General features: G+C 49.9%; 1 pseudogene; it reads left to right on the top strand.

Moving 5' to 3' along the window:
* Positions 1-561: 561 nt before the first annotated feature.
* LOC149360722 (uncharacterized) lies at positions 562-4,162 on the top strand (annotated as a pseudogene).
* Positions 4,163-9,603: the final 5,441 nt, after the last annotated feature.

Raw genomic sequence — 9,603 nt, 5'->3', positions numbered from 1 at the left:
AGAGGAGAGCCGCACTGAGACGCGGGAGCAGACGGGCAGCAGACACGCCATCGTGCCAGAGAGACGCTCTCCGCAGGGCCTCGTCCTAGCCCGTTGTGCTCACGGCCCTTGTACATTAATGTAAAAAGCCTTGTAAATATTGTACAGAAACGTCAGTTCACTAACCGTCGCATCGACCGTTCCTCACTTAGGTCTGCTGAACAGAGGCAGCAGACTGAGACGCACCAAGTCGTAACAGTGGTGGCAGCGGTGGGATCCTCAAATCCTAACAGTGGTGGCAGCGGTGGGGTGCCCCTCAGGCGCAACAGTGGATGGCAGCGGTGTGATCGACCGGCGTCAGCTACCTCGGCGCGGTGAGTGCCTGATGTTTTACCCTCAATTCGCCAGACTGCTCTAGCACACGTGATTGTAGTTTAGAGTAGGGCAGTGTTTAGCACAAGAGGGAGTTAACAAGGCTTTGTTGTAAAGAATTGCTTGCGCGTTTCATACTAGTAGTGCTGTAGTAGATAACGGCAAGGGAATTCTAAGCAAAGGGCGAACAGCAAGAGGCTATTGTGTGCGATGGAGAACTTTAAAGGGAAGGAACTCATCGAAATTTGTAAAGAGCTGGGCATCGATTTGGGGCCCGCAAAACGAAAGCATGCAATTCTTGAGGTCATGCGGGCTCAGGAAGTAACGGCTGAGGAAGCCAACGAGGCTTGGGATGAGATCAAGGAACGCCGTGAGCGCGAAGACGCAGATAGAAAGGAACGCCAAGAGAATAGGGAACACGAGAGAAAAATGAAAGAGTTGGAGCTGCGGCGAAGCTCGACGGCGTCTAGCGTATCATCAACGACGGTGCAGGCTAACGGTCAAAAAATCCGAGACCAACTGCCACCGTTCGTAATCGGTGAGGACATGGCAAAATATCTTGTAAAATTTGAGCATGTCTGCGAGAGAAATGTCCTTGAACGGGCACTCTGGGCACAGAATTTGCTAGCTCTGCTTCCTGGGGAAGCGTCTGAGGTGATAACGTGTTTGTCGAAGGAGGCGTTCGAGAGCTACGAAGAGGTCAAAGAGGCCCTGTTGAGGAAATATAAGCTGTCGCCTGAGGCGTTCCCGCAAAGGTTCCGATACGCAAAAAAAAGGCAGTGAGTCGCACATTGACTTTGCGTTTAAGCTGAAAGCCGATCTAGTTGAATGGCTCAAGGGCGAGGAAGTATATGACGATCGAGATAAGGTGGTAGAATGCATTGCGCTAGAGAAATTCTATCACTGCATCCAGGATGATGTAAGGCTGTGGCTGCAGGGTAGGCTTACTGAGGTTAAGCTCAATAAGGCGGCCGAGCTGGCTGAGGAGTACTATACTCGCCGAAACCTGCCCAGCAGGCCATTACGCATCGAAAAAGCGGAAATAAAGGACGCTTCTCCAAGGAAGCCTGATGGAAAGAAACAGTTCGCGCGTCGCGATTATCGAAAAGATGTGTCTGCTTTAAAGGAGGCGGTGGGCGAAGAACAAAAGGAGTTAAGGAAATCTGACGATGCTCCTAGGCAGCGCGCTGATGCCGCGCGCGCATTTGAGTCACGGAGGCCTTTGACATGCTACCACTGCAAAAAGGAAGGGCATATCGCGGCAAACTGTAGGCAAAGGGTTGCTTTTGCAACGATTCGGGAAACAGACAAGAATATGCGGTTGTTGGAACCCTATATGCAGGAGATTAGTGTGAACGGTAAGAAGTGCAGAGCTCTTCGAGACTCGGCGGCAACTATGGACATTTTCCACCCGTCTTTAGTTTCTCCGAATGACTTTACAGGAGAATGCGCGTGGATAAGGCAAGTTACCGAGGAGCAATGTGCTTGCTTACCGATCGCTACAGTGATCGTTGAGGGTCCTTTTGGTCAGCTTAACACCGAGGCGGCCGTGTCTGCCGCCCTCCCTGAGCATTTTCCTTACCTCTTTTCGAACAGCTGAGAGCAGCTTCTGAAGGATAGAGGCAAATCGTTCTTTGCCAGTATGGCATGCATGGCCCTTACGCGTTCTCAAGCGCGGAAGCTTTCGCAGAAACTGGACCTTGCACCGGAGAGAGAAACACCGCTCGGGAAGGCGGATGAGCATTGTAGCTTGGGTACGATGTCGGTAGATCCTCAGGTGGAGGACTCTCGGGGAAGCAGAGAGCTCGCTGTTGACGTAACGGAAAACATCTTCACCTCTAGTGGCAACGAGAAGGTAACAGTGCCACCGCTGAGCGATGCAAACTCAACATTGACCCCAGTTTCTGACAGTTGGCACGAGCTAACACAGGTTGACAGAGCTACGCTAGTTCGGGAACAGCAGGGAGATAGCTCGATAAAAGCTTTGCTGGATAACGCTAAACTGGGAACAAAGAAAAAGAATGTTTCATTTCATGAGAAATCCGGCTTGTGGTACCGCAGTTACACTGACGCCCGTGGTCATAAGTACGAACAGCTTTTGATCCCACAAAAGTATCGCCGTCATCTATTGAACATTGCGCATGAAAATGCGGGGGCAGGGCACCTCGGCTTGAAAAAGACCAAAGCTAGGCTCGCCCAAGAGTATTGCTGGCTTCATTGCTGGAAGGAGATTGAAAGCTTTGTGCGCTCCTGCGACACATGCCAGAGAGTAGGCAAGCCTACCGACAAGTGGAAGGCGCCCATGAAGCTGGCGCCAATCCTAACTGAACCCTTCCGCCGGTTGGTAATTGACATTGTAGGGCCACTGCCCGAGTCCAAGAACGGTTCTCGGTACATTCTGACTGCTCTGTGTGTCGCGACAAAGTTCCCTGAAGCGATACCACTCAAGGAGCGCCGCCGCGGTGGCTCAGTGGCTATGGTGCTCGGCTGCTAGCCCGAAAGACGCGGGTTCGATCCCGGCCGCGGCGGTTGAATTTCTTTGGAGGAGAAATTCGAGGCCCGTGTACTGTGCGATGTCAGTGCACGTTAAAGAACCCCAGGTGGTCGAAAATTCCGGAGCCCTCCACTACGGCGTCTCTCATAGCCTTAGTCGCTTTGGGACGTTAAACCCCATAAACCAAACCAACCAACTCAAGGAGCTCAATTCTCCTCAGGTTGTGGACGCCCTTCTCTCAATTTTCGTTCGTGTCGGATTTCCTTCGGAAATTCAGTGTGACAACGGCAGTGTCTTTACCTGCTGCCTAACCTCTACTTTTTTCGAAAGGTGCGGTATCAAGGTCGTACACAGCTCGATCAATCACCCGCAATCCAACCCAGTAGAGCGAATGCACTCTGTGCTTAAAAGAATATTGCGGGCCCTTTGCTTTGAGCGCGAACGCAACTGGGAAGCCTGCGTGCCTGCAGCTATGTTCGCTTTACGGTCCGCTCCCCATGAGAGCACAGGCTTCAGCCCTGCGGAGCTTGTATACGGCCGGAGCTTAAGAACACCGCTGCGCATGCTGCGAGAGTCTTGGGAAGGCGATGAGGAAGACCCAAACGTGGTCACGTACGTCCTTAACCTACTTCAAAGGATTAAAAAACGAAAGATCTTGTCGAGAGCCATATGAAGGCTGCACAAGAATTGTCGAAAGAGTACTACGACAAGTCAGCAAAGAAGCGTACTTTCGAAGTGGGCAGCCAAGTAATGATACTGCGACCGTCTAAGAAAAATAAGCTTGAGGTCCAGTGGGAGGGGCCAGCGAACGCAGTATCGAAACTTTCTGATACCAACTACGAAGTTAGACTAGGTAGACGGCATAACAAAATCTATCATAGTAATCTGATGAAACCGTACATTCAGCGGCACGCTGTTGTGAATGTGATTTTGAATGGTTCGGAAGAGAAAGGTGCAGAAATTCTGACCTCTGCGGACATGAAGGGATGCGGTTCGGATGAACTGTTAGAACAGGTCAACTTAGAACCACGTCTAAGCCAAGCCCAGAAGGAAGTCTTAAGAAGGATTATTTCTGAGTTCGAAAAGGTCTTTTCGGATCGTCCCGGAAAGACGACGCTAATTGCGCACGATATCGAGCTAACGTGTGAAGAACCGATCCGTAGTAAGCCATATCGCTGTTCTCCCATACGGAAAGAAATCATAGCAGGTGAGATCAAGCGAATGGGTGACCTGGGAGTCATAGTACCGGGTGAGAGCGATTACACATCGCCCTTGATACTAGTCCAAGTACCAGGAAAGATCCCAGACCGTGCATAGATTACCGGCGACTAAACGCGGTTACCCGGGATCAGACCTACCCGATACCAAACCTTGAGGAAAGGGTGGAGACAGTGTCAAAGTCGAATTACATATCCACGCTAGACCTCGTGCGAGGCTATTGGCAAGTCCCCCTTACAGAGCGCGCCAGCCGCTACGCCGCGTTCATTTCCCCATTCGGGACGTTCCGCCCAGTAATGTTGAGTTTCGGACTTAAAAACGCGCCATATTCCTTCTCCAATCTAATGGACCAAGTGCTCCATGGTCTCTCCGAGTACGCACTCCCGTATCTCGACGATGTCGCCATCTTGTCTAATACATGGGAAGAACATGTAGATCACTTACGGGTCGTGCTGAGCAGGCTGAAAGATGCAGACCTTACAGTCAAACCTGCTAAATGTCATCTAGGTTGCGCCGAAGTGACTTACCTAGGGCATGTGGTGGGGCGCGGCCGGCGTAGACCGTCAGAAATCAAAGTAGCCGCTGTCGTAAACTACCCCTGGCCAACCACTAAGACCGAGATAAGGAGCTCTCTAGGCTTGGCTGGATATTACCAGCATTATGTGAAAGATTACGCGGCGCTCGCCAGTCCTCTCACAGACGCGCTTCGAAAGTCAGAGCCCGTGAAGGTGAGATGGGCCAAAAGAAAGAGAACGCGTTTCAAATGCTGAAACAAGCCTTGAGCGAGCAGCCAGTTCTAATGGCGCCTGATTTTTCAAAAGGCTTCATAATTCAGTGTGATGCAAAAGATCGGGGAATGGGAGCTGTCCTATGCCAAGAGGATGATAACGGCAATGAAAGGCCAGTTTTGTACTTAAGCCATAAGTTGACATGCCGAGAAGAGGCGTACAGTACACCTGAAAAAGAATGCGCCGGCCTTGTATGGGCCGTTCAGAAGCTTGCCTGCTACGTCGCCGGTTCCAAGTTCGTTGTAGAAACTGACCACTGCCCATTAACTTGGTTAAATAATATGTCGTCTAAGAGCGGCCGGCTGCTGAGGTGGAGTATGACACTCCAGCAGCACAATCTTGTCGTTCGTTATAAGAAGGGCAAGTTAAACGCGAATGCAGACGCACTAAGCCGTGCGCTCTGGGCCAGGCTACCTTAGACCTCTTCGTGACACTTTTGTCGCTTCATGAACGGTTGTCAAGTCCGCTAGTAAATTGGGGCAAAATTGATGTCCTCATCGGTGACCTCAGCCGATGGTTATCTTGCCCAAGTGATCTCAAGAGAGCCAAATTTATTGTCGATTCATTTATATCGCGTGTTACATGCGTTTGGCACTTTGAGTTAATTACTTTAGAGTTCTTGTGTCCTACATGTGTCTCTTGTTGAAGAGGGAAAAAAAGGGGGGCATAAATGTACCCAGCCGAGTTTTGTGGCATTAAAGTCTGGCAGTTTGAAGGGTGGCAGAGGGCACTTGCTCGTGTTGTGTGTTGCCTGTTGTCGGTCGATTCCTCGCAAGGTGCAGAGTCATGCACGACCGGTGCCGAGCAGCAAGTTCTTCCGGAGGACCGAGCGAAGCTGGTCCAGACACCTGGGCGACAAGGCGGAGGCACAGCGATCCTGTCCTGCGAGCGGGGCCTGTTCACGGAAAGGAGCATGGAGCCACCTGCGGTTGAACACCGGACGGGAACTGGGAGGAGCCTGGTGTTCGAGCGCGCCCCGCATCCGAGCCACGCGGAAGCAGCTCGTCTTCGTGGCGCATTGTCTGGCGGCGGGGATGCTGTTGTGCCTGAACCCTCATGGCGTCTGGCCTGTCTGGGAACTCGTCTTGCCGCTCTGCCAGAGCGGCTTGCCGCTCTGCCATCGGCGGAGTAATACGCAGTAATCCGTAGAAGCAAATAGTCCGCACGTATTTTCATTTCTGCGGGCTTATTTTTCGGCTATATTATCTGCGAATGAAACTATTTATTCACGAAAACCTAAAAAAAAACAAAATAAAGCGAAAGAAAAGCCTCCACGGAGCTGGTTGAAAGGCACTCCACGCGTTGGTCGACTCCGCCCACCATACGGTGAGAATTCAAAAAATAAAGGCGGGAGCCGGACGTTAATCCGATTTAATTAAGGAAATCGGCCACGCAGGGCAATAAGTCGAAGTTTCCAAGAATGCTCGGAACATGTAGATCGAGTTCCCGCGGCAAAAAGACGAGTTCAGATTCCTCTTCAGTGCACCTTTAACATTTTACACAAAACTTCCCTCCATCTCTCATCATCATCAGCCCGATTGCGCTAACTACAGGTTAAAAGTACAGGGTTAGTCCCGTACTCCTCCTTTTCTAAGGAAAAGCATCTCTAATGCCTTTACAAATAGCCCTGTATTTTGCCAGCTGCGGCCACCGCATCCCTACAAACTTCTCAATCTAATCCGCCCACCTAACTTTCTACCGACCACTGCTAAGCTTGCCTTCTCTTGGAATACACTTCATTACCCTTAAGGACCGGAGACTGTCTTGCCTTCCTATTACATGCCCTGCCCAAGCCCATTTCTTCCTCTTGATTTCGACTAGGAATTCATTAACCAGCGGTTATTCGCTCACCCACTCTGCCCGCCTCTGTTATCTTAACGTTGCAGCTATCATTTTCTTTCCATAGTTCGCTGCGTTGTCATTAACTTCAGCTGAACCCTTTTCATTCGCCTTCACTTTCTTCGTTTCTGCCCCATGGGTGTGTACTGGTTAGATACAGTTGTTGTATACTTTCCTCTTGAGGGGTATTGCTATTCTGCCATTCATGATCTGAGAGAGCCTGGCATATGTGCTCTACCTAATTGTCATTCTTCTAGTTATTTCCCTCTCATTATCCGGATAAGCAGCCACTACCTGCCCTAAGTAGACGTATTCTCTGCTCTGCCTGTCTTTCTCATTTGTCATTATTTGCAGCTCATCTACTGAGTGACTTAGCAAGGCAATGTCATCAGCGTATCGCAAATTACTTATGTATTTTCCATTAACTTTTATGCCCAACTTTTCACAGTTCAGGCCTAGGAACACCTCCTGTAAACAGGCGCTGAATGCATTGGCCAGATCGTGCCTCCCTACCTGACACCCTTGTTTATTCTAATTTTATTGCTGACTTTATGAAAGACTACGGTAGCTGAGCAGTAGTTATACACACCATCCAGTATTTTCACAAAAGGCTCTTCTACACCCTGATTCCGCAATGCCTACATGACTGCTGAGGTTTCGACTGAGTAAATTGATATGTTGTAATCAATGAACGCTATATATTGGGGTTGGTTATATTCCGCGCATTTTCTCTCACCTCGTTCATAATGTGAATATGGTCTATTGTAAAGTATCCTTTACGAAAGCCCACCTGATCATTTGGTTGATTGAAGTCGGAAGTGGTCCTGATTCTATTTGTTATTACCTTAGCAAATACTTCGTAGGCAACGGACAGCAACATGATCGGTCAGTAATTTTTCAAGTCCTTGACGTCTCCTTTCTTATGAACTAAGGTAATTTTAGCGTTCTTCCAAGCTTCTGGTGCAGTCGAGGTGATATGGCATTGCGTATACAGGGTGGCTAGTTTCTCTAGCAAAATCTCCCTTCCAGCCTTCAAGATATCTGCGTTTACCTCATCCTCACTACCTGCTTTCCTACCTAAAACATCAAACTATGCTACACTGACATCTTCCTTCCTCTTAACTCCGTCTTTGACTTACACCGAGTTCGTTAAAGTGCGCGGTTATCTGGCACTCTTCAAGTCCCTAACAACTTTATCAATCAAATCTTTCCTGTATCGATCTCTCTGTTCCCCTCCTTTCTACAACCCCTCCCCCCCCCCCTCTCGTTTAACCTGTGGTTCGCCCCTCTCGCCCTTCGCATAATTCCAGGAATGTACGAAGGCAGCAGGCTCGTGTGGACCACACATCGCACTCCTTCGTCCCAGAAACTGACGGTGGCGTACGGCAACGCGGCCCTCTTGGACACACACAGACTCAGCGCAGTGGTGTATGCCATCTGCAACTCTATCACACTCCTTCGTCCCACAACCAGGCGGTGGTGTACGCTGACGCGGTGGTCTTCGACAAACACGGACTGAGCGCTGTGACGTATGCCATGTGCAACCCTATCACACTCCTTCGTCCCACAACCAGGCGGTGGTGTACGCTGACGCGGTGGTCTTCGACACACACGGACTGAGCGCTGTGACGTATGCCATGTGCAACCCTATCACACTCCTTCGTCCCACAAGAAGGCGGTGGTGTACGCTGACGTGGCGTATCGGACACACACGGACTCAGCGCTGTGACCTAAGGCATGTATAACCCTATCACACTTCATCCCACAACTAGACGAAGGCTCTATGTGGTTATCGCATCATACACCCTTCGCCGCATTTAAACACCTCCCGTACGTGCAGTCCATCTGCCGTTTCGACACTGGAAATTCTCCCTATTGTGCACACCGTCCTCTTATTCTTTTAGTTGGCCCCACTTCACTATAACAACATATACGGACCCCATTCATGTCATTCAGTCCCATCAGAACCACACAATCTCTGCCGACCTCCACAATGACGTCACTAAAGGCCATTATACCCACTCCTTTGCTACACTCGCAGGTAGATCACTGGCCATGCTCGGATCAGAAACTCTCATCCGGGTATCTGTGATCCCCTGGTCATACCCTCCTAAATATTATGAAGCGGTGTGCTACAAACGCACTATCAAGCACAATATACAGAGCTCCGTGCCTCCTTTCAACACTTACGAAATCATACCGTCAACTAAGCTCATTTCCTCTTCAATATTCACATCCAGCTCGCCTGCATCCCTTTGGCATGTTTGATTCCTTTTTCCCCAACCGCCCACTACCCCCTGTGAGTCTGGAGTACTGTGCCCTCTAATCTCCCCTCTTCCCTTCTCCCCTTTCCTCCTCCTACTTTGGGTGTCTGGCTGGTGTCAGAACAGTTGGATGACCAGCACGCTTTGAAGCGCTTGATCTGTCACTGTTTACTTCAGTCATTTTCCATTTCTCTACGTTCTACGCATTGTGCCTGTATATATGTGCGATCACAAGCAACAATAAACATGCAAAAAGTGAATAAAAATTCACAGGGAAAGCGTCAGATGAGACCTGCCTACACTTCGTGTTCATAAGCGATGCCCGGAGCCAGCGGGCTGAGCACGGCGTAGACCGTGTTATAAGTCGGGTAGCGTGGCCAGTTGTGTCTCCCTGGGGGCTCGTCCATGATGAGGAACTGTCTGAAGCGTCGAAGGTTGGGGATACGAAAACAAGCAGGTTTTATGGCATTTTTTTTAAGACACTTATTTACATAATGAAGAACAGAGCAAAGAAACAAAAATTAAGACTTCATGACGTCGAGCGACTGGATGAGCCTTTTACCCAAGGCCCAGAGTATCCGTTTTCACTTAGGGCGCCGGTTATATACCCTAAGGCTCCGCCCCTTTACCAGGCGGCAATTCAACACGA

Source organism: Amblyomma mixtum, chromosome 2, assembly GCF_055824585.1.
Source record: "Amblyomma mixtum isolate Tamu chromosome 2, ASM5582458v1, whole genome shotgun sequence".
Classification (NCBI taxonomy): domain Eukaryota; kingdom Metazoa; phylum Arthropoda; class Arachnida; order Ixodida; family Ixodidae; genus Amblyomma; species Amblyomma mixtum.
This window is presented reverse-complemented; position numbering and strand designations above follow the sequence as displayed.